The sequence below is a fragment of the Hemitrygon akajei genome, unplaced genomic scaffold (assembly GCF_048418815.1).
Source record: "Hemitrygon akajei unplaced genomic scaffold, sHemAka1.3 Scf000115, whole genome shotgun sequence".
Taxonomy (NCBI): Eukaryota; Metazoa; Chordata; class Chondrichthyes; order Myliobatiformes; family Dasyatidae; genus Hemitrygon; species Hemitrygon akajei.
In genome coordinates, this window is record NW_027332001.1 from 1,352,759 (window position 1) to 1,373,310 (window position 20,552).

The 20,552-nt window shown below is 42.6% G+C and overlaps 1 protein-coding gene across 1 annotated transcript in view; it reads right to left on the reverse strand.

Annotated features, from left to right (window-relative positions):
* Nucleotides 1-20,552, reverse strand: part of LOC140723491 (uncharacterized) — a 321,144-nt gene that overhangs the window by 66,689 nt on the left and 233,903 nt on the right. The gene's annotated exons all lie outside the window — the stretch shown is intronic.

Genomic DNA, 20,552 nt, shown 5'->3' on the forward strand with positions numbered 1-20,552 from the left:
ACCTTTTCTAAAATTTCGAAAACCTGTTACATCCTGCCCTTCTCTCAACCAAGTTTGAGTAATGGCTACAACATCATAATTCCATGTACTGATCCATAAACGATGTTCTTCTTTCCCATTCTGTACCCAGGAAAATGTACCCCCCGTATCGATGAGTCGTCCCCCCCTCCTCCCTAGCTATCCTCCTGCTCTTGATGTATGTAAAAATGCGTGCGGATTCGAAACTTGCATACCTTAATCCTATTTGCCCAGAACTTTTAATGGCCACTCTTTGATTTCCTAATGCCCTTTTTAATTCTTTTCTGGCATCTTTATACTCCTCATGTGTTTTGTTTGATCCTAACTCTGAACTTTACATGTTTCCTCTTTGTTCTTGACTAAATACATCACCTCTCTGGATAAATCCGTTCTCGTGTCTATGACACCGAGTCTGTAGAAGTGAGGCAAAGGAGAAGGGATACCATGGATGTTATGGAGATTATGGATGACTAAGTGTTTGGGCAAAATATGGTGGATAAATCCCCAGTGACTGACAATCTGATCCCTCGGACACGAAGAGAGGCGAGTGTGGAAATTGCAGGGACGTAGCCGATATGTTTAAATTATGCTTCGCGACAGGAGCGGAACCAGAGGATTAAAAGATAGCTAATTTTGCTCCACTGGTGGAGTGGCATTTGAAGGACCGGACATAGGAGTATTTGAATATACAGAACTGATTTGGGATATTCAACATGACTTCGTATGTTCCAAACAATCTTATAGAGATTTTCGAAGGAGTTACAAAGGAATGTTACCAGGAAAGGCTCTGGATATCTTCTACATGGAATGTTGCGAGGCATTTGACAAGGTCCCGCATAGGATATTGGTCGATAAAGTTAATTCCCTTTGCTTTCAAGGTGAGTTCGTAAATTGGAGTAGAGATTGGCGCTATGGGGGAAGGCTGATAGTGGTAGCAGATGGTTGCCTCTCTGACTGAAGGCCTGACTGGTGGAATGTCGCAGGGATCGGCGCTGATGTCCGTTGATGTTTGTCATCTATGTCAATGATCTGGATGATAATTTAACTGATCGGCAAATTTGCGAATAACACCAAGGTTTCGGATGTACTTAACAGCGAGGAAGACTATCAGAGCTTGCGGCGGGGTCTGCATCAGGTGTAAAAATGGGCTGATAATGGCAGATAGAATTTAATACGAGCTGTTGCACTTCGGTAGGATCAACCAGGGTAGGTTTTACACAGTGAACAGTAGGGCACTGAGGAGTGCAGTAGGACAAAAGCGTCTGGGAATACGGGTCCACAATTTATTGAAAGTGGCTGCACACCTAGATAAGGTAGTTAGGAATTTTTGTTTTGGTAAATTGACCTTCATAAATTAAAGTATTCAGTACAGGGGATTGCATGATACGTTGAACGATTTTAAGACGTCAATGGGGTCCAGTTTGGAGTATTCTGTGCAGTTTACGTCACCTACCTACAGAAAAGGTTTAATTAAGGTTGCCAGAGTACAGCGAAAATGTAGAAGGATGTTGCTGCGATTGGAGAATTTGAGTTATAAGGGGAGATTGAATAGGTTATGACTTTGCTCCTTGGAACGCAGCAGATCTGGGAGAGATTTAATGGAGGTCTACAAAATCATGGTGGGTATAGATGGGGTAGATGAGATAAAGAGATGGGAGAGTGAAGGTTAGGTGAGGGGATAGAGGGGAGTGACGTTCCCATTTTAATCAGCACACAATTCCCTCCCCGCGCTAATATTCGATCAGTACGGCACTCCCTCCCAGATGACCATTCTGATAACAGTTCGGGCATCACTCCCTCAATAGCGCCCAATTTCAATCAGCCCATCACTCCCTCCCTCGGTAAAACTTCTGGCCATTTGCCAGAGCCGAATTTTAGGAGAAAAAAATTCACAATTATTTCCGGCAAAATACTGCTTGTGAAATGAAACCCGCTGTTACCCGTGGGCGAGAGGGGTTCTTGTGACAACAGTTGTCCGGATGGAAATACAATAATCTCTCAATGTTAGTTTTAATAAATGAATGTTAATAATCTCCCCTGAATCCGGAGACGCTGAGAAAATCTTTGACTAGGTTTATTCCAGTTGATTGTGTATATATATATATATATATATTCGAAGGTATTTGGTTTAAATTCAGCAGAAATGCGGCTCCCTGTACCTGGACACGAGGAGGACGTTTGACCTGAAACTCCAGTCCAGCTTGCATCCGGGCGGAGCTCAGACGCTTCCAGTACCCGGGCTGGATCAAATTCGCAGCCTGCAACGCGCTGAGTTAAACAGAGAAACTCCGCCCCACTGGTTGCGATGAAAGAAAAAGGAGAGACCACACGGAAATCCGGACAGAAAGGTTAACGCAGCCTGTTTGTTTTCCTCTTTAGGGTTGCTACATTGACCCCACTCCCGCCTCCTCCCGCTGTCAGACCCGTCCTGAACCGGTGAGAGTTAGTGTGACCCGTACTGCGGCAGATCCGCTCTACCCCGGATCACCCGGACTTGTCTATCTGTAACGAGCGACGGACACATCACAGCCCAGTGGCGTCGGGAGCAGCAGCTCAGACTCAACTCTCCGTACAGGGTGAGCACATCGGTGCAGGACCATTGTCGATCACCCGGGAAGTCAGACTGTGATTTCCCCGGACCACATTGAACGCCGTCCGGTTACAACATCAGAGGTAAGTGTTGTCTATGATTCTGCACAACTATTCAGCGTTTACAGCGAGACTCGGTTTTAGTCGGGATCGGGAGTGAATTTAGTGGGAGGAGGGAGTCCGGACATGTTCATGTTAACTAGTCAATTATTTTCCAAATGGATTCAGAGAAACAGGCCTTTGCCTTCAGCTACAAAAGCTCTCCAGGGTGGTTTCTACTGAGTACGAGCAGAAGGCATCTTTCACTCCGGTAGTGAGATGTGAAATATCCCACGGGGCAGTGACCCGTCACCGATCTCTCTAAAACAAGAGAAAATCAGCAGGTGCTGAAAATCCGAGCAACAGACACAAAATGCTGGAGGAACTCTACAGGTCAGGCAGCATCTATGGAAACGAGCAGAGTCGACCTTCGAGACCCCAGCTAATGTACTTTACATCGCGTCATTGGTTCTATCGCTCTTCCATGTAGCAGAAAGGGTTAAACTTTCTTCACGCTTGAATGACAGTATTTTCACTGGAACACTGGAATTTAGAAGGATGAGGGGGGATCCGATTGAAACATATAAGATTATTAAGGAATTGGACATGCTAGAGGCAGGAAAAATGTTTCCGATGTTGGGGAAGTCCAGAAACAAAGGCCACAGTATAAGAATAATGGGTAGGCCATTTAGAACAGAGTTGAGGAAAAACTTTTTCACCCAGAGAGTGGTGGATATGTGGAATGCCCTGCCCCAGAAGGCAGAGGAGGCCAATTCTCTGGATGCTTTCAAGAAAGAGTTAGATAGAGCTTTTAAAGACAGCGGAGTCAAGGGATATGGGGAGAGGGCAGGAACGGGGTATTGATTGTGGATGATCAGCCATGACCACATTGAATGGCGGTGATGGCTCGAAGGGCCGAACGGCCTACTCCTGCACCTATTGTCTATAAAACTGCACCGTCCGGCATCAACAAACATTCCACTCTCAGAATCACTGAGATCACATTTCACCTCCATTGCGATGTTTGTTTGAGACAGAACGTACCCTGTGCTAAAGAACAAGACATTTCGGTAGGTAGCTGCTGGGAGAGGGCGAAGTTATGAGAACTACTCACACTGCAATTTATAGCGGGGAGGGTAGACGGAAGGTGTGTAAAGATGTGATGGTTCCATTCTCTAGTCGGTTGGTGGGACCTGTTGTGGATCACCGCCTGCAGTGTTGATTCCCTTCTGTCAGAAGTGTGTGGGTAGGTGAGAGATCTAAAGAAGGTTTAACAGAGAGTGATCTGCATCTTGTGAGTTGTCCTGTGAGGAAACGTCTGTCATCTTGGCTTTTTTCAGTGATTGAGAAGAATTCGACATGACCTAAGTTTACAGGATGATGTATGCACTGCAGTTTGTTTAAAGTATCTGTTACGTATTCAGGCAACAATAAATATATGTGAGTTAGGCAAGGGTTTTTATAACAAATAACACGTTTATTAAACACTGAAAACAAACCCCCCAATAGTAAACAAATCACTAACGTAACCGGAAAGCAGCTGCTGTGCGGCAGCTTGAACAGTTCTTAAAGCGATGTTGAAAAAAAAAACAGTTCTTTAAAGTGGTATTGCCAAAAGTTCAAAATGCTCACAGTCCATTTAACGAGAGACATTTTAAGACGATTTAAGTTCTCTTTCACGTCGTTTTTCTTCAGTTTCCAAAGTCGAACTCTTCCCACGAAGAATGTTATGAAACACAACGGCTTAAAGGCACTGACCTTTCCTTTATCACACTGTCCTCAATCTTTTCTGCTACCCAGCAGAGATTAACACGAGAACAGTCAACGAAATCCTTCCGAATAAGGATCAAGCAAGGTCGAACCTGTTTCACCGTCGAAATTCGATTCTTCTCGATCTTTAACTTCCGAACTCCGATCTTCACTCTCCACTGATTCTTAACTAGCCGTATTGTAAAGAAACTGCTGGCAATGACATTTTAAACTTTAGGCATTAGATAAAACTTCATCTTCCAACTATACTGCGTCATCACATTAAATCACGCAGTGGCATGAAGTCAACATGGCAAATCCAGCCACAAACTGCCCCTCCTCAGAGGGAGGGGTCCTCCTCTTATACCCTGTAAAAATCAACCTGTCACATGATCTGTACTGGCGGGAAAATGAAGTCACTCCACCATCACAAGACCATTACCTCAAGTCCAGTATAGCTTCAACCCCAGTCACGTGACAAGGGTACCACTGTCACGTGTCACGAGTACGTAACACCTCCCTACAAAAACATTTTTGGTCTGACAAGAACAAAAATTTTAACAATTACTTACAAAAAAAACAAATGTATAAATTTTATAATATACACAATATACAATACCATCACATAACATCTTACAACTTACAATTGAAAAAAAACACTCCATAAAAAAATATTACATTGTACATTCAACATCGTGATAGACAATCAACAACCACATTATCTTTACCTTTAATATGAGTTATCACAATATTGTGCTCTTGTAACATCAAGCACCAATGTAATAATCTTCTGTTTTTGTTTTTCATCTTACTCAGAAAAACTAACTGATTATGATCAGTGTAAACAATAAGTGGTTTTTGAGTTGTACTAACATATACCTCAAAATATTCTAATGCTAATACAAGAGATAACAAATCTTTCTCTATGGTCGAATAGTTTCTTTGATGCTTATTAAATTTCTTAGAAAAGTAAGCTACTGGATGATCAACCTCATCATCCTCATTCCTTTGCATCAATACTGCTCCCGCAGCCTCATCACTAGCATCTACAGCTAATGAAAAACGTTTTTCAAAGTCAGGTGCCTTAAGCACAGGTTGTTGACATATCATTGTTTTCAATTTTTCAAATGCTTCTTGACAAGGCACTGTCCACACAAACTTCACATTCTTCTGCAAAAGATTAGTTAATGGATGGGCAACATTAGCAAAATTCTTACAAAATTTCCGATAATATCCTACCATTCCCAAGAATCTTCTGAGAGTTTTTTTCCCCGTTGGAGTGGGAATCTCTAAAATTGACCGAACGTTTGCCTGAACAGGAGCTACCTTACCTTGACCCACAACATAACCAAGGTAAGTCACAGTGGCATGTCCAAATTCACACTTAGCTAAATTAAAAGTTAAGTTAGCTTTTGAAAGCCTTTCAAACAATTTCTCCACCGCAATAATGTGTGCTTCCCAAGTATCATTTCCTGTCACTAAATCATCAATATAAGCATCAGTATCTTTCAATCCTTGAATCACAGAGTTAGTCATCCTCTGGAAAGTACCTGGGGCGTTCTTCATCCCAAATGGAAGAACATTATATTCATATAACCCAGATGGAGTTACAAATGCAGAAATCTCTCTACCTCTGTCGGTTAACGGAACACACCAATACCCTTTCAATAAATCAATCTTTGTAATGAACTTTGCCCTTCCAACTTTATCTACACAATCATCTACTCTAGGAATTGGATATGCATCTGTTTTCGTTACAGCATTCACCTTCCTATAGTCCGTACAAAACCTAATACTACCATCGGTTTTGGCACCATAACACATGGCGAACTCCAATTCGATTTAGAATGTCGAATCATATCATTCTCTAACATTTATTCAATTTCTTTCTCAGCAAGTTCACATTTTTCAATGTTCATCCTATATGGGTGTTGTTTAATAGGTTTGGCACCTCCAACATCTACATCATGTGAAGCTACAGTAGTCCTTCTCGGAACATCTGGAAACAACCCCTTATATTTAAAAATTAATTCCTTCATCTGTTGTTTATTCTGTAGCTGCAAATGTGCTAATTTTTCATCAATATTTTCCAGAATGGTTGAATTTGGTAACCTAACAGAAACAATGTTGGATTTAGAATGAATGTCAGATGAATCATCTATCCTGTTCCTGGTTACATCAAACTCATTCTCACTAACCACAACAGTCACAGTATCAGATTGTTTCTCAAAATATGGTTTAATCATATTTACATGGCACAGTTGTGTTGACCTTCTACGATCTGGAGTTTTTATTACGTAATCCACATCATTGATTTTAGATACAATTTCATAAGGACCATGAAATCTAGCTTGTAAAGGATTTGTCTGCACTGGGAAAAGAATCAATACCTTATCTCCAGGCTTAAACATCCTCATCCTAGCTTCTTTATCATACCAAGTTTACATTTTCTCCTCAGCCAACTTAAAATTTTCCTTGGCTAAGCTACAAGCTTTATGTAACCTGTCCTTAAATTTCAAAACATAGTCCAACAAATTAGTGTGTACTTCCTTACTAATCCACTGTTCTTTCAATAAAGCTAAAGGTCCTCTAACTCTATGCCCAAACACAAATTCAAATGGACTAAAACCTAAAGATTTCTGTACCGATTCCCTTACTGCAAACAAAAGTAAGTTTATTCCCTCATCCCAGTCACTTTCATTTTCCACACAATATGTCCTAATCATATTCTTGAGGGTAGAATGAAAACTCTCCAAGGTACCTTGCGATTCCGAATGGTATGCAGACGAAGTGATTTGCTTAGCTCCCAATTTATAAACTATCTTTTGAAACAATCCAGACATAAAATTACTGCCTTGATCAGTTTGTATTTCCTTAGGTAATTCAACATAAGTAAAGAATTTTATAAGAGCCTTTGTCACAGTTTTAGCTTTTATATTCCTAAGTGGTACTGCCTCTGGAAACCTAGACGAAGTACACATGATAGTCAACAAATACTGATAACCAGTTTTTGTCTTTGGTAATGGACCAACACAATCTACAATAACTTTAGAAAACGGTTCACCAAATGCTGGAATAGGTTGTAATGTAGCTACTGGTGTAACTTGATTTGGTTTACCCACAATTTGACAAGTATGGCACGTTTTACAAAACATCGCCACATCTTTTCTTAGACCAGGCCAGTAAAATGTTTTAAACTCTTGTCCACAGTTTTCCTTACCCCTTGATGTCCACCTAAAGGCAGACTATGAGCTAAAGTCAAAATCTCATTCCGGTAAACTTTAGGGACAACTACCTGGTAAACAACATTCCATTCCTCACTTGCAGGAATTTAGGCGACCTCCACTTCCTCATCAACACTCCTTTTTCCAAGTAATATCCTACTGGCACCTTCTCAATTTCACTATCTAGTAAAGTTTGTTCCCTTAATTTTATAATCTCAGGGTCTCTATTCTGCTCTGCTATCATCTCCTTCCGAGACAGAGATAAATCTTCATAGTCAGACTTACTCCCAGAATCTTGTTCAAACAACGAAGGTAAGAAAGTCTCTGACACATCCTCAAAACTCGAATCCTGAGTTGAACAGTCCTGAGTAACAACCTCTTTCTGCACATCAATCTTTTTAGCCATAGCTCTGGTCAGAACACAGGAAGAATCTGTGTTAGAATTCATCTCTGGTTCCTTAGACTCCATTGTCAAATGCACTTCAGGAAAAACTTGTCCACCTGCCAAGTCATTACCTAACAATAAAGAAACACCCTTCACAGGCAAGCTATGCTGTAATCCTACTTTAACAAATCCTGTAACTAACCCTGATTTTAAATTTACTTTATGTAAATGTGCATGCATAAAATCACTCCCAACACCTCTTACGTAATTTACCTCACCAGTATCAGACTCTTCATTAAACTTCAACACACTGTCTAACATCAGTGATTGAGAAGCTCCAGTATCCCTAAAGATTTTTATTGGCACCAGAGTAGATCCTACTTTCAAGGATACAAACCCTTCAGTTATAAAATGATCATATCCCTTTGTAACTTGGTCAGACTCTAATAAAGCCTCATTTGTGTTTATCAAACCCTGAAATTTTACAGGTGCTTCAGTATGTTGCACACAAGCATCTGGAACTGCTTCCTTCTGTTTCTTTTTCAATTTGAAACAGTTAACTATTACATGGCCAGGCTTCTTACAATAGTTACAAATAAGACCAAACTGTCTTTCCTTCACAAGTTTTCCTTCCTCCTTACCTTTCTCAGTAACATCTGATTTAATTTCTGATTTACCTTGAGTCTCCATGTTATTTTTCCTCTTAAAAATTCTGTCCTGAGGAAATTTATTCTTATGGATTAAAACATACTCATCAGCTAATCTAGCACAGTCCTGCAATTTATCAGTATCCCTCTCATTTAAGTAGGTCCTTACTTCAACAGGAATGCTTCTTTTAAATTCCTCCATTAAAATCAGCTCTCTAAATGTATCATAGTCCCCATTTACACTTTTAGATGAAACCCATCTCTCAAAACACATAGCTTTATCATAGGCAAATTCCACATGTCTTTTCCACAGACTTCATCAAACTTCTGAATCTGTCTCTACATGCTTCTGGGACTAATTCTTCCGCTTTGAAAATATACATTTTAACAATATCATAATCAAGTGCTTGCACAGCAGATAAAGCTGTATAAACTTGTTGGTCTTTGCCTTTAATTACACTCTGTAACAACACTGACCATTTATCTCTCGGCCACTCTGACATCCGAGCAATAGTTTCAAAATTTTGAAAATATCTTTCCACTTCTGTTTCACTAAATGGAGGGACCAATTTAATTTCTTGACTAGCAACAAACGGCTTTCTAGAACCAGAAGACTGATTCCCAGTCCTTAATTCCTCCATTGCATATTCAAACTCCCTCTTCTTTTGAACAGCTTCTAACTTACAACGCTCCAATTCTGCTTTACTTTTTACAACCTCATTTGTTCAATTTGCAACTGCATCTCCATAATACTTATTGGAAACGATTCTAAAATCGATTCATCAAAAACATCCGAAGCCACAAAGTGTGACGCGATTTTTCTCTGTATTACAGCCTTTGATGTAGTCGCCAAAATACCTTTAAGTTGCAACCTATTAGCAATTTACTAGCTATCTCAGAAACCTCAGTTTTTTTCGCCTTCGCTAACAACTCCGCGCCTGGCGAAACCAGAAACTCATCAATATTCATCGTTGCCGAATACCACTCACAAGCCAATCAAACAAAAGAATCGAGTATTCTCCATTTCCAAAACACCGATTCAAAAGTTTACAAGCATTTAAACTCAAACGATCCAATCCGGACGCAGCCCCCATATTTATGTTACGGATTCAGGCAACAATAAATATATGTGAGTTAGGCAAGGGTTTTTATAACAAATAACACGTTTATTAAACACTGAAAACAATCCCCCCAAAAGTAAACAAATCACTAAAGTAACCGGAAATCAGATGCTGTGCGGCAGCTTGAACAGTTCTTAAAGCGATGGAACTCAAACAGTTCTTAAAGCGATGTTGCAAAAACAGTTCTTTAAAGTGGTATTGCCAAAAGTTCAAAATGCTCACAGTCCATTTAAGGAGAGACTTTTTAAGATGATTTAAGTTCTCTTTCACGTCGTTTTTCTTCAGTTTCCAAAGTCGAACTCTTCCCACGAAGAATGTTATGAATCACAACGGCTTAAAGGCACTGACCTTTCCTTTATCACACTGTCCTCAATCTTTACTGCTACCCAGCAGAGATTAACACGAGAACAGTCAAAGAAATCCTTCCGAATAAGGCTCAAACAAGGTCGAACCTGTTTCACCGTCGAAATTCGATACTCTTCGATCTTTAACTCCCGAACTCCGATCTTCACTCTCCACTGATTCTTAACTAGCCGTATTGTAAAGAAACTGCTGGCAATGACCTTTTAAATTTTAGGCATTAGATAAAACTTCATCTTCCAATTATACTGCGTCATCACATTAAATCACGCAGTGGCATGAAGTCAACATGGCAAATCCAGCCATGGCAAAACTGCCCCTCCTCACAGGGAGGGGTCCTCCTCTTATACTCTGTAAAAATCAACCTGTCACATGATCTCTACTGGCGGAAAAATGATGTCACTCCACCATCACAAGACCATTACCTCAAGTCCAGTATAGCTTCAACCCCAGTCACGTGACAAGGGTACCACTGTCACGTGTCACGAGTACGTAACATAAAAATGTACTTGATTGTATCCGTAGTAGTTCGGTAAAATCAATGGGATATTTGATGAAAAATAAAGTTTCCTGCGGAGTTTTGACATGGACGTCGACAAAATAGTTCCTGTTCTGGGGGGAACTGAAAGCAATTGAAGACAGTCTCCCTCCTCTTCTCCCCCCATTCTTCTCACCCCCTCTCTCCGCCCTCTCCCACTCTCTCATCCCCCACTCTCCTCAACTCTCCCCCTCTCTCCCACTCTACGCTCCCCTCTCCTCCTCTCCCCTCCTCTCTGCCCCCTTTCTCCCCCTTCTCCCCCTCTCTCCCCATCTCTCTGTCCCCCCCTTCCCCCTTCTTCCCACCTCTCTCTCCTCGCGTCTCTGGAATGGCCTCCTCAATATTCAGCACAAGCAGATTATTACAATTAATTCTGTAATCTCTGCATTGTAAATATCACTGCCAGGTGCATGTATGTTTTCCTTAAAAACACACACACAGTAAAAAGCATTCATGTCCGTAATGCCACAGTTTTAAAGACAATATCGAACAGGACAAACACTGGAAATCCTCTCACGACGAGGGACGTTTTGAAACACCAGAACGTTCCCCACCTAGTACGGTCTCTGTGTTTACTTGGAGCTGAGCTTCTGTTTCTTTTCCAGCGAATCCGAGTACCTGAACTTTGTGGGTGTAAGCAGTAAGTGAACACACCGTGAGCGAGATTCAGTTGATAACGCACATATAAACCTGGGCTTCACATCAGTCAGCATGTAATTCCACACCCTGCTCCACAGCACATTATATGACACAAAAGCTGATTCAAGCAAATGATTCTACTGGGCTGTTCGGTCCAGGCTTCCTATTGTGCCTCAGTGCCCGGTGACACAGATTACATCCAGTATCTGTCCACAACTCGATCCGCTCCAGGGAGCAACCGCTACCCGCATCCCGGCTCCGTTCAGTTCGTGTCACAACACTAATTCATTGCAACACGCTCAGAATGCTGGAGGAACTCAGCGGGCCAGGCAGCAACTATGGAAAACAGGACAGTCGACATTTTGGGCCGAAACCCTTCGGTAGCACCGCGTTGTGGAACATCTACACTTTGTCTGCCAGAAAAAGCAGAAGCTCCCAGTGGCCAGCCATTCACTGGATGTGTTTTTGTCAGCCAGAGGATGTTGAAGCGAGATTTAATAAAATTCACATGCTGAATTTATTGTGACCGACCCAGTTCAATTTGTGATCTCAGCGCCTTAATCCTGCCTCTCACCTGTAACATTTCACTCACATGTCCTTCAAGGACCATTACACTGCAGAGATTACAGAATTATTTGCAATAATCTGCTTCTCCTGAATATTGAGGAGGCCATTCCAATGAGGCACTAGACCCAGAGAGAAAATAAACAACTCAACTGTCTACAACTGGCGATAGCCAGTTTCAGTTCTCCCACAACAGAGACTATTTTGTTCCCGTCCCTGTCAAGACGCCGCGGAATACTTTATGTCTCATCAAAGATCCCGCTGATTTTACCAAACTGCTATGGATGCAATCAAGTACATTGCTTTAAAAAAAAACTGCAATGTATACACCACCCTGTAAACTTAGGTCATGTCGAATTCTTTTCAATCACTGAAAACAAGCCAAGATGACAGACGTTTCCTAACAGGACAACTCACACGGTGCAGATGTCTCTCTGTTAAAGCTTCTTTAGATCTCTCACCTACCCACACACTTCTGACAGAAAGGAATCAACACTGCAGGTGGTGATCCACAACAGGTCTCACCAACCGATTATATAATGGAACCATCAGCTCTTTAAATTCCCCCCTCCCCTCGCTATAATCTGCAATGTGGGTAGTTCTCATAAATTCACCCTTTCCCTGTAGCTACCGACCAAAATGACGTCTAGGATGAACAGATAGTGTCGATCCCGCCAGCGAAGTAATAAACAAAGCGAATCCTCGGTTCCTTCGGTCAGCGATCAGTAAAGCCCCGGGTGTGGAGAGGCCGGCCTCCTGCTGGAAACAGTAGCCCGGGGATAGTTCCGAACATCTGGAAGCTAGCTCCTTACTAGCCTTTGCTGCTCATTCGCAACTGCATTGAAAGTGCAACGTTTCCATTAACACTTCCAACTACACCAGTTTACCGCAAGGCATGCACAGGAAGTTGATCTAATTAGTCGAAGGGAATTATTATTTCTTTCAAAAGCGATTCACCTACAGTTCTACTGTTGAATACACCAATACGTTCTCAGTCTCATGTAAGTGTTCATAGAAGTGGCTAACTGCCTTTATGATGTTTATATTTCAGTATATACTGCTTCTTACCGTGTACCGCGGCTCCAGGTTCTGTGACCACCCTGTCCCAGTGAGGCTGTGTTACGGGTTCTGTAAGTAATGAACACACGCTAGTTAATGTTCAGTCAGCTCCTGGTGATAATCATTAACGAAACCCAGAGCTTTATCTGCGGATCTCTCCTTCTCCTAGTCCTTGGAACAGGGTACGTTCGGTCTCTCAAAAACATCAGAATGGGGATGAAATGTGATCTCAGTGATTTAGAACTTGGAATGTTTGTTAATGCTAGGCGGCGCAGTTTGTAATATCGCAGAAACTGCTGATTTCCTGGGATTGTCACCTTCAACAGGCTCAGTTTGCGGAGAACAGCACAGAAAAAAAGTAAGGCTGCGGCAGTTCCGTGAGCAAAGACTCCTTATGAATGAGAGAGATGGAAGGGAAAAGGCCAGACTCATTCAATATGTCAGGAAGACGACAGTAGCTCAAATAACCACGCTACAACAATAGCGTGCAGAGAGGCATCACTGAACGTGTAACATGTCGAAGACTGAACTGGGCGGGTTACAGCTGTAGAAGACCACGGACATACACTCAGCGGCCACACTATTAGGTACAGGTGGTGACAGTGAGATGTACTTCAGAAAGTTTTATTTCAGATAGTCTTAAGATACACTCTATCTTTGCGCAAGGTAGCACAAAAAACATACAGAGAGAAACAAATAAACAAGTGCCGAGCTCTTGATTCTGTTTCCAGTGAATCTGAGCACTGAATTCTCTGGGTCCAAACAGTGAGTGAGTACATCCTGCGGAACGTTCAGTTGAGATCACGCTCAGCAACCCGGACCTCACACTAATCAGGATGTAACTCCACACCCCGCTCCCCAGTGCTTGAACTGAAGGACACGAAACCTCAGTCAGGCAAATGGTTGTATTGTGTTGTTCGGTACCGGCTTACGATTGTACTTATAGTGCACCGTGACAAAGATTACATACAGAATCTCTTTCCAATTCAGTCTGCTCCAGGGATCCTGTTTCCTTTCGGTTGGTCTGATCGAATTAATTTATTGCTTAGTTCTGGATCAATTTATTCTCCGACTGAAAAATCCAGTGACAGCTGAGGGCAAAGTTCAATATGGGTTTATTGGAGAGACACACCAGCAGGACGGACTCTATCAACTCTGGTTGGGAATACTTTTCCTTGTGAACAGTGGACAGTCGCTTTCGCCAGATGTGACTGTACCCCATCTGCTGCAGCTGCACTGATATCAAAGTCGGACCGTTTATAAAGCAATCTTCAATATTTGTCCATAATGGGGCCACTATAACAATGGGCAAGGCAGCAACGGTCTGGAGATAACCACGCCCTAAAGAGTACAGCAAGATAAGAATATATTTCCACATTCAGATCAGTGTTCACTTACTGGAAATAAATAAAATTATTAATCAGATGAAAATATGACGCATGGGTCTGTTTACTTTCCTCCCGCTGGTGTGCTTCCCCGACCTCACATTTACAGATACCGGAGATGTTTCTCCTTACTGTGTGATGAATATTCTGTCTCCTGAATATTGAGGACAGTCATTCCCATGACACACTAGACCCACAGAGAGAGAGAAATCATCTCAACTGTCTTCAACTGGCGGTGCCTGGTTTCAGATCCTCACACAACAGGAACTATTTTGTCCACGTCCCTGTCAATCTCCGCGGCATACTTTATGTCCCATCGAAGTTCCCACTCAATATACCAAATTACCGCGGATACAATCAAGTATATTGTTGTTTAAAAAAACTGTAATGCATACAAGCCCCTATTTTATGTCACACCACAAGTCAAGATCACAACAGATTCCTCATACAAAAACTCGCAGGGGCAAATATCTGTCTGGTAAACCTTCTTTTGATTTCCCACCTACCCACTCACATCTGACAGAAGGGAAACGACACTGCAGACGGTGATCCACAACAGGTCTCACCAACCGACTATATAATGGAACCATCAACTCCTTACACCGCCTCCCCCCACGACCACCCCCCGCCCCGGCTGTAATCTCCAATGTGGGTGGTTCCATGCTTTTGAGCACCAACAGAAATGCCGTCTAGGATGGACAGATAGTGTCAATCCCGCCAGTGAAGGAATAAACAAAGCGAATCTTCAGTTCCCTCGGTCAGGGATCGGTCGAGCCCGAGTGTGGACGGATCGGTCTTCTGTTACTGCGAGCAGTAGCCTGGGGACAGTTCCGAGATGCGGGAAGCTCGCACCTCCCGAGCCTTTGCTGATGATTCGGAGCTGGGCTGAAATTGCGGCGATTCCAATATCACTGTCAACTGCCCCGTCATCCCCCGGGACATGCACAGGAAGTCGATGCATTCAATTAGATGAAGGGAATTATTAAGTCATTTAAACGCGATTCGCTACAGTTCTAATGTCGATCAACACAATACGTTATCAATCCCATTCGTGTTCATAAAAGTGTCTAAATATCTCTATGATGTTTATATTTCAGTATATAGAGCTTCTTACCTTGTACCGCGGTTCCAGGTTCTGTTACCACCCTGTCCCAGTAAGGCTGTGTTACGGGTTCTGTAAGTAATGATCACACCCTGGTTAATGTTCAGTCAGCTCCTGGTGATAATCATTAACTGAACCCACAGCTTTATCAGCGGGTCTCTCCCTATCCTGTTCTTTAGTAAAGTGTACGTTCTGTCTCCAGCAAACATCACAATGGAGATGAAATGTGATCTGGATGACTTTTAGGGTGGAATGTTTGTTGCCTCAGACGGTTCAGTTTGAATATCGCAGGAACTGCTGAAATCCAGGGATTTTCCCGTTCAGCAGTCTCAGTTTTGCGGAGAATGGTGCTGGGAAATAAATCAGGTTGCGGCAATTCTGAGAGCAAAAACGTCTTAGTAATGAGAGAGATCGGTGGAGAAAGGCGGGATTGATTCAATCTGCCAGGAAGACGACAGCAACTCAAATAATCACGTTACTACTGCACTGTGCAGAGAGGCATCGCTGGACGAGAAACATGTCGAACATTGAACTGAACGGGCTACGGCAGTAGAAGATCACGGACATAGAGTCTGTGGCCGTATTACTAGGTACCGGAGGAGCACAATACAGTGCACACAGACATTTGTTATCAACAGCCAATGAGATTTAAATCAGCAAGTTTTATTTTAAATGTAACACTTACCCAAAAGGCTGGTATATGTCTAGGGGAAAAGGAGATCCAGCCACTCACCAACCCACTTCCCGTACACGCAGGTGCTGTGAGAATCGCGTTTATGCATCGCGCCCGCCAACAGTATCAAACCCACAACAAATACCGGTATGAAATACACTTTAAACAGTTTACTAAAATTAAAAGAATATTAGGCAATAATATATATATATATATACAAGAAAAAAAACAAATGGCGCCAACTTATCAAAGTTCAGTCAGTTAGTGCACTCGTTGGAGCTCAACCAGCGAACCATTCGACCCCTCGTCGCTTTCCTCCGACTTCCACGTCTTCCACCTCGGACTCCCCGCTGGTCTTCCGAGCGCACGTCCACCTTCCTCGGTGTCTCCCTTCTGACTCCCTTCACACCCCAAGCCAGCACAACCCCTCCCCCAAGTTCCCAGCCTCACAAAACACAATAACATTCCCCATTGATTGACAAATGAATACAATTACCATATCAGCCATTCTAAAGAGAAACAACGGCGAGAGAAACATTTAACAGACAAAGAAGCATCCCTACTCGTAACAAACCAAAGAAGCCCTTTTTAGTAACATACACAGGATATTGTACATAAATATCACTGACAGATGCTTGCTGTCTTTGAAGAAAAATCAGGCGGATCCGCAAAGCCACACAATTTTAAAGACAGTGATGAAATGATCGAAACACTAGAATTCCTGCCATCACAAGTGGGCGTATTAACTCATCGTAACGTTGCCCACCCAGTACCGTTTCTGTGTTTACTCTGTGCTGAGCTCCTGCCGTCACAAGGGGGCGTATTAACTCATCGTCACGTTGCCCACCCAGTACAGTCTCTGTGCTTACTCTGTGCTGAGCTCCTGATTCTGTTACCAGCGAATCCGAGCACCGGAATTCCGTGGGACCAAACAGTAAGTGAACACAATCAGAGTAATGTTCAGTTGACAACACACACATAAGCCTGCACTCACGCTCACCAGCACGTAACTCCAGACCCTGCTCCACAGCGCAGGAACTAAACGACACAAAAACTCCTTCGAGCCAATGGTTCTGATGTGCTGTTCGATCCAGGCTTAGTATTGTACCTCAGTAGACGGTGACAAAGATTACATACTGTATCTCACGACAAATCGATCTGCTCCAGGGAGCAACCGCGACCCGCATCCTGCTTCAGATCGGGTGGTGTCATCGCATGAAATTATTCTTTACTTTGGGACCAATTTACTGTCAGACTATAAACTTCAGTGACAGCTGAGGGCAGAAATCGCTGTGGGCTTATAAGAAAGACACAGCAGCAGGACGGACCATGTGAACTCTGGTGAAAAGTTATGATTTTGGAACAATCTTTTCTTTTGAACACCGGATTTCACCAGATTTAACTGTGCCCCGGCAACCTGGAGCAGCACTGATCTCAGAGACAACTTCATACTGCAGTCTTAAATATTTGTCCACAATTGGGCCATTACAATGAAAGACAACAACTATATGGTGTATATAATTATCTAGATAGACAGGGTTTGATTAGGAACAGTCAACATTGGTTTGTGCGTAGAAGGTCATGATTGACAGATCTTACTGAATTTTTGAAGAGATTACGAGGAAAGCTGACGAGGGTAAAGCAGTGGATGTTGTCTATATGGAGGTCAGTAAGGCCTTTGACAAGGTTCCTCATGGATGGTTAGTTAGGAAGTTTCAATCGTTAGGTATTAGTATTGAAGTAGTAAAATGGATTCAACAGGGGCATTGAATAACATGGAATAACTGTTCGTCAGGTTGGAGGCCGGTGACAAGTGGTGTGCCTAAGGGATTTGTACTGGGTCCAGTGTTGTTTGTCATATACATTAATGATCTGGATGATGGGGTGGTAAATTGGATTAGTAAGTATGGTGATGATACTAAGATAGGTGGCGTTGTGGATAATGAAGTAGGTTTTCAAAGCTTACAGAGAGGTTTAGGCCAGTTAGAAGAGTGGACTGACAGATGGCAAATGGAGTTTAATGCTGATGAGTGTGAGGTGCTATATTTTGGTAGGACTATTCAAAATAGGACATCATGTTAAATGGTAGGGCATTGAGGAATGCAGTAGAACAGAGTGATCTGGGAATAATGGTACATAGTTCCCTGGAGGTGGAATCTCGTGGATAGGGTGGTGAAGAAAGCTTTTGGTATGCTGGCTTTTATAAATAAGAGCATTGAGTATACGAGTTGGGGTGTAATGTTAAAATTGTACAAGGCATTGCTGAGGCCAAATTTGGAGTATTGTGTACATTTCTGGTCACCGAATTATAGGAAAGAGGTCAACAAAATAGAGTACAGAGAAGATTTACTAGAATGCTACCTGGGTTTCAGCACCTAACTTGCAGAGAAAGGTTGAACAAGTTAGATCTTTATTCCTTGGAGCATAGAAGGTTGAGGGGGGACTTGATAGAGGTATTTAAAATTATGAAGGGGATGGATAGATTTGACGTGGATAGGCTTTTTTTCCATTGAGAGTAGGGGAGATTCAAACAAGAGGACATGAGTTGAGAGTTAGGGGGTAAAAGCTTAGGGGTAACACGAGGGGGAACTTCTTTACTCGGAGAGTAGTAGCTGTGTGGAACAAGGTTCCAGTAGAAGTGGTAGAGGTAGGTTCGATATTGTCATTAAAAGAAATTGGATAGGTATGTGGACAGGAAAGTAATGGAGGGTTATGGGCTGAGAGCAGGTCGGTGGGATTAGGTGTGAGTAAGCATTCGACACGGACTAGAAGGGCTGAGATGGCCTGTTTCCGTGCTGTAATTGTTATATGGTTATATGTGAGATGATGGACATTCAAATGAAATAGAACTGTTATAGGAAGGACGCTGTCAAGTTGGAGAGGGTGCAGAAGGAATTTACGAGGATGCTTTTTGGACTAGAGGGCCTGGGTTAAAGTGAGGCTGGCCATGCTGGACCTTTATGCCTTGGAGAATGAGAGGTGACCTCAGAAGTTTAAAATCATAAGGGGTATTGATAAGGTGGATTGCCATTATTGGAGAGTTGGAGAGTCCAAAATGAGAGGTCACAGATAGAAGAGAGGAGAGAAAAAAATTAAAAGAGACCATGCGGATAACCTCTGTACACGGAGGACAGTGAGTACCCGGAAGAACCTACCAGAGGAAGTGGTTGAAGTGGGTTCAACTGCAACATTTAACCGGCATTTGGACGGGTACATGGAAGGGAGAGGCTTGGAGAGTTATGGGCCAAACTAGACAACTGGGACTAGCAGGGAGGATGCTGTGGTTGGTATGGACCAGTTGAGCCGAAGGGCCTGTTTAGATCGCATTACTCTAGGATTCCATAATTCTAAAGTGACACAAGTTGCATCCCAGTGCAAATAGTTTTACTTGTACACATCGTTCTGCTATCAGTCACTGGCGTCTTTTCAGGGCTCCTGGCATCCAAGGTTTTACTCATACACATTGTGGATCATGCTAACTATCTGCCCTGTTCTGCTATCAGTTATCTGTGCTTTCTCTGGGCTCCTGGAGTCCAAGGTTCACTGCTCTTCATGAAGCGTAACTTCCTGCCATAGTTGATGCTGGTGCCGTTTTCCTTCAATAGATACGGGCCTGCGATGGCTTCGCTGTCTTGTCACAATTGCTAACGACTGAATGTCTGGGTGGAATCAGCCTTGCCTTTGGGACTAGTTATGCTTTAGTTGCAGTCTTCCATAAAGTGGCTTGACCAATGGATGGCAGCGTGGGTGGGCCACTGCTAATTTAACTTTGAATACACTTATCTGGTTAAAATAGAAGCAGGAAGCCAAAGTCCTTGAGTATACGTCTCTTTGTTTCTCCTATTGTAGGCATATATAGACCAGGTTGAAATGCCGTGAAAATCAGATACTTTCAGCAGCTGTACTAACACGTTACTTTCCCTGCACTGCCGTATATTCAGTTACTAATCAATGGTCAATAATAGATTCCATAGTATCAATAACCTGTGAACTCAAACTGAATGTTGAGCGAGCTGAGGCCATCCTCTTTCGAGCAAAGTGGGAGGAAATGTGATTTGATAGAGGCGTATAAGCTGATAAGAGGCATAGATAGCGTGGACAGCCAGCAACATTTTCCCAGGTCAGAAATGACTAATATGATTGGGGCATAATGTTAAGGTGATTAGAGAAAGTTTTAGGGGATTGTCAGAAGTAGTATTTTTTTAAAAAGAAAATGGTGGGTGTATAGAATGCACAGCCTGGGTCGTGATAAGGGTAGATGCATCAGTGAGATTTAAGAGGCTTTTAGATAGACACATGGATGAAAGAAGAATGGAGAGCTATTTGAGAGAGTAGGGATAAATTGATCTTGGAGCAGATTAAAAGTTTGGTGCAACATCATGGGCCAAAATGCCTGCATTGTGCTATATTGCTCTATGTCTGGCTCAGCTCAGTTTAAGCCCCGAGAGGAGTGATGAGAG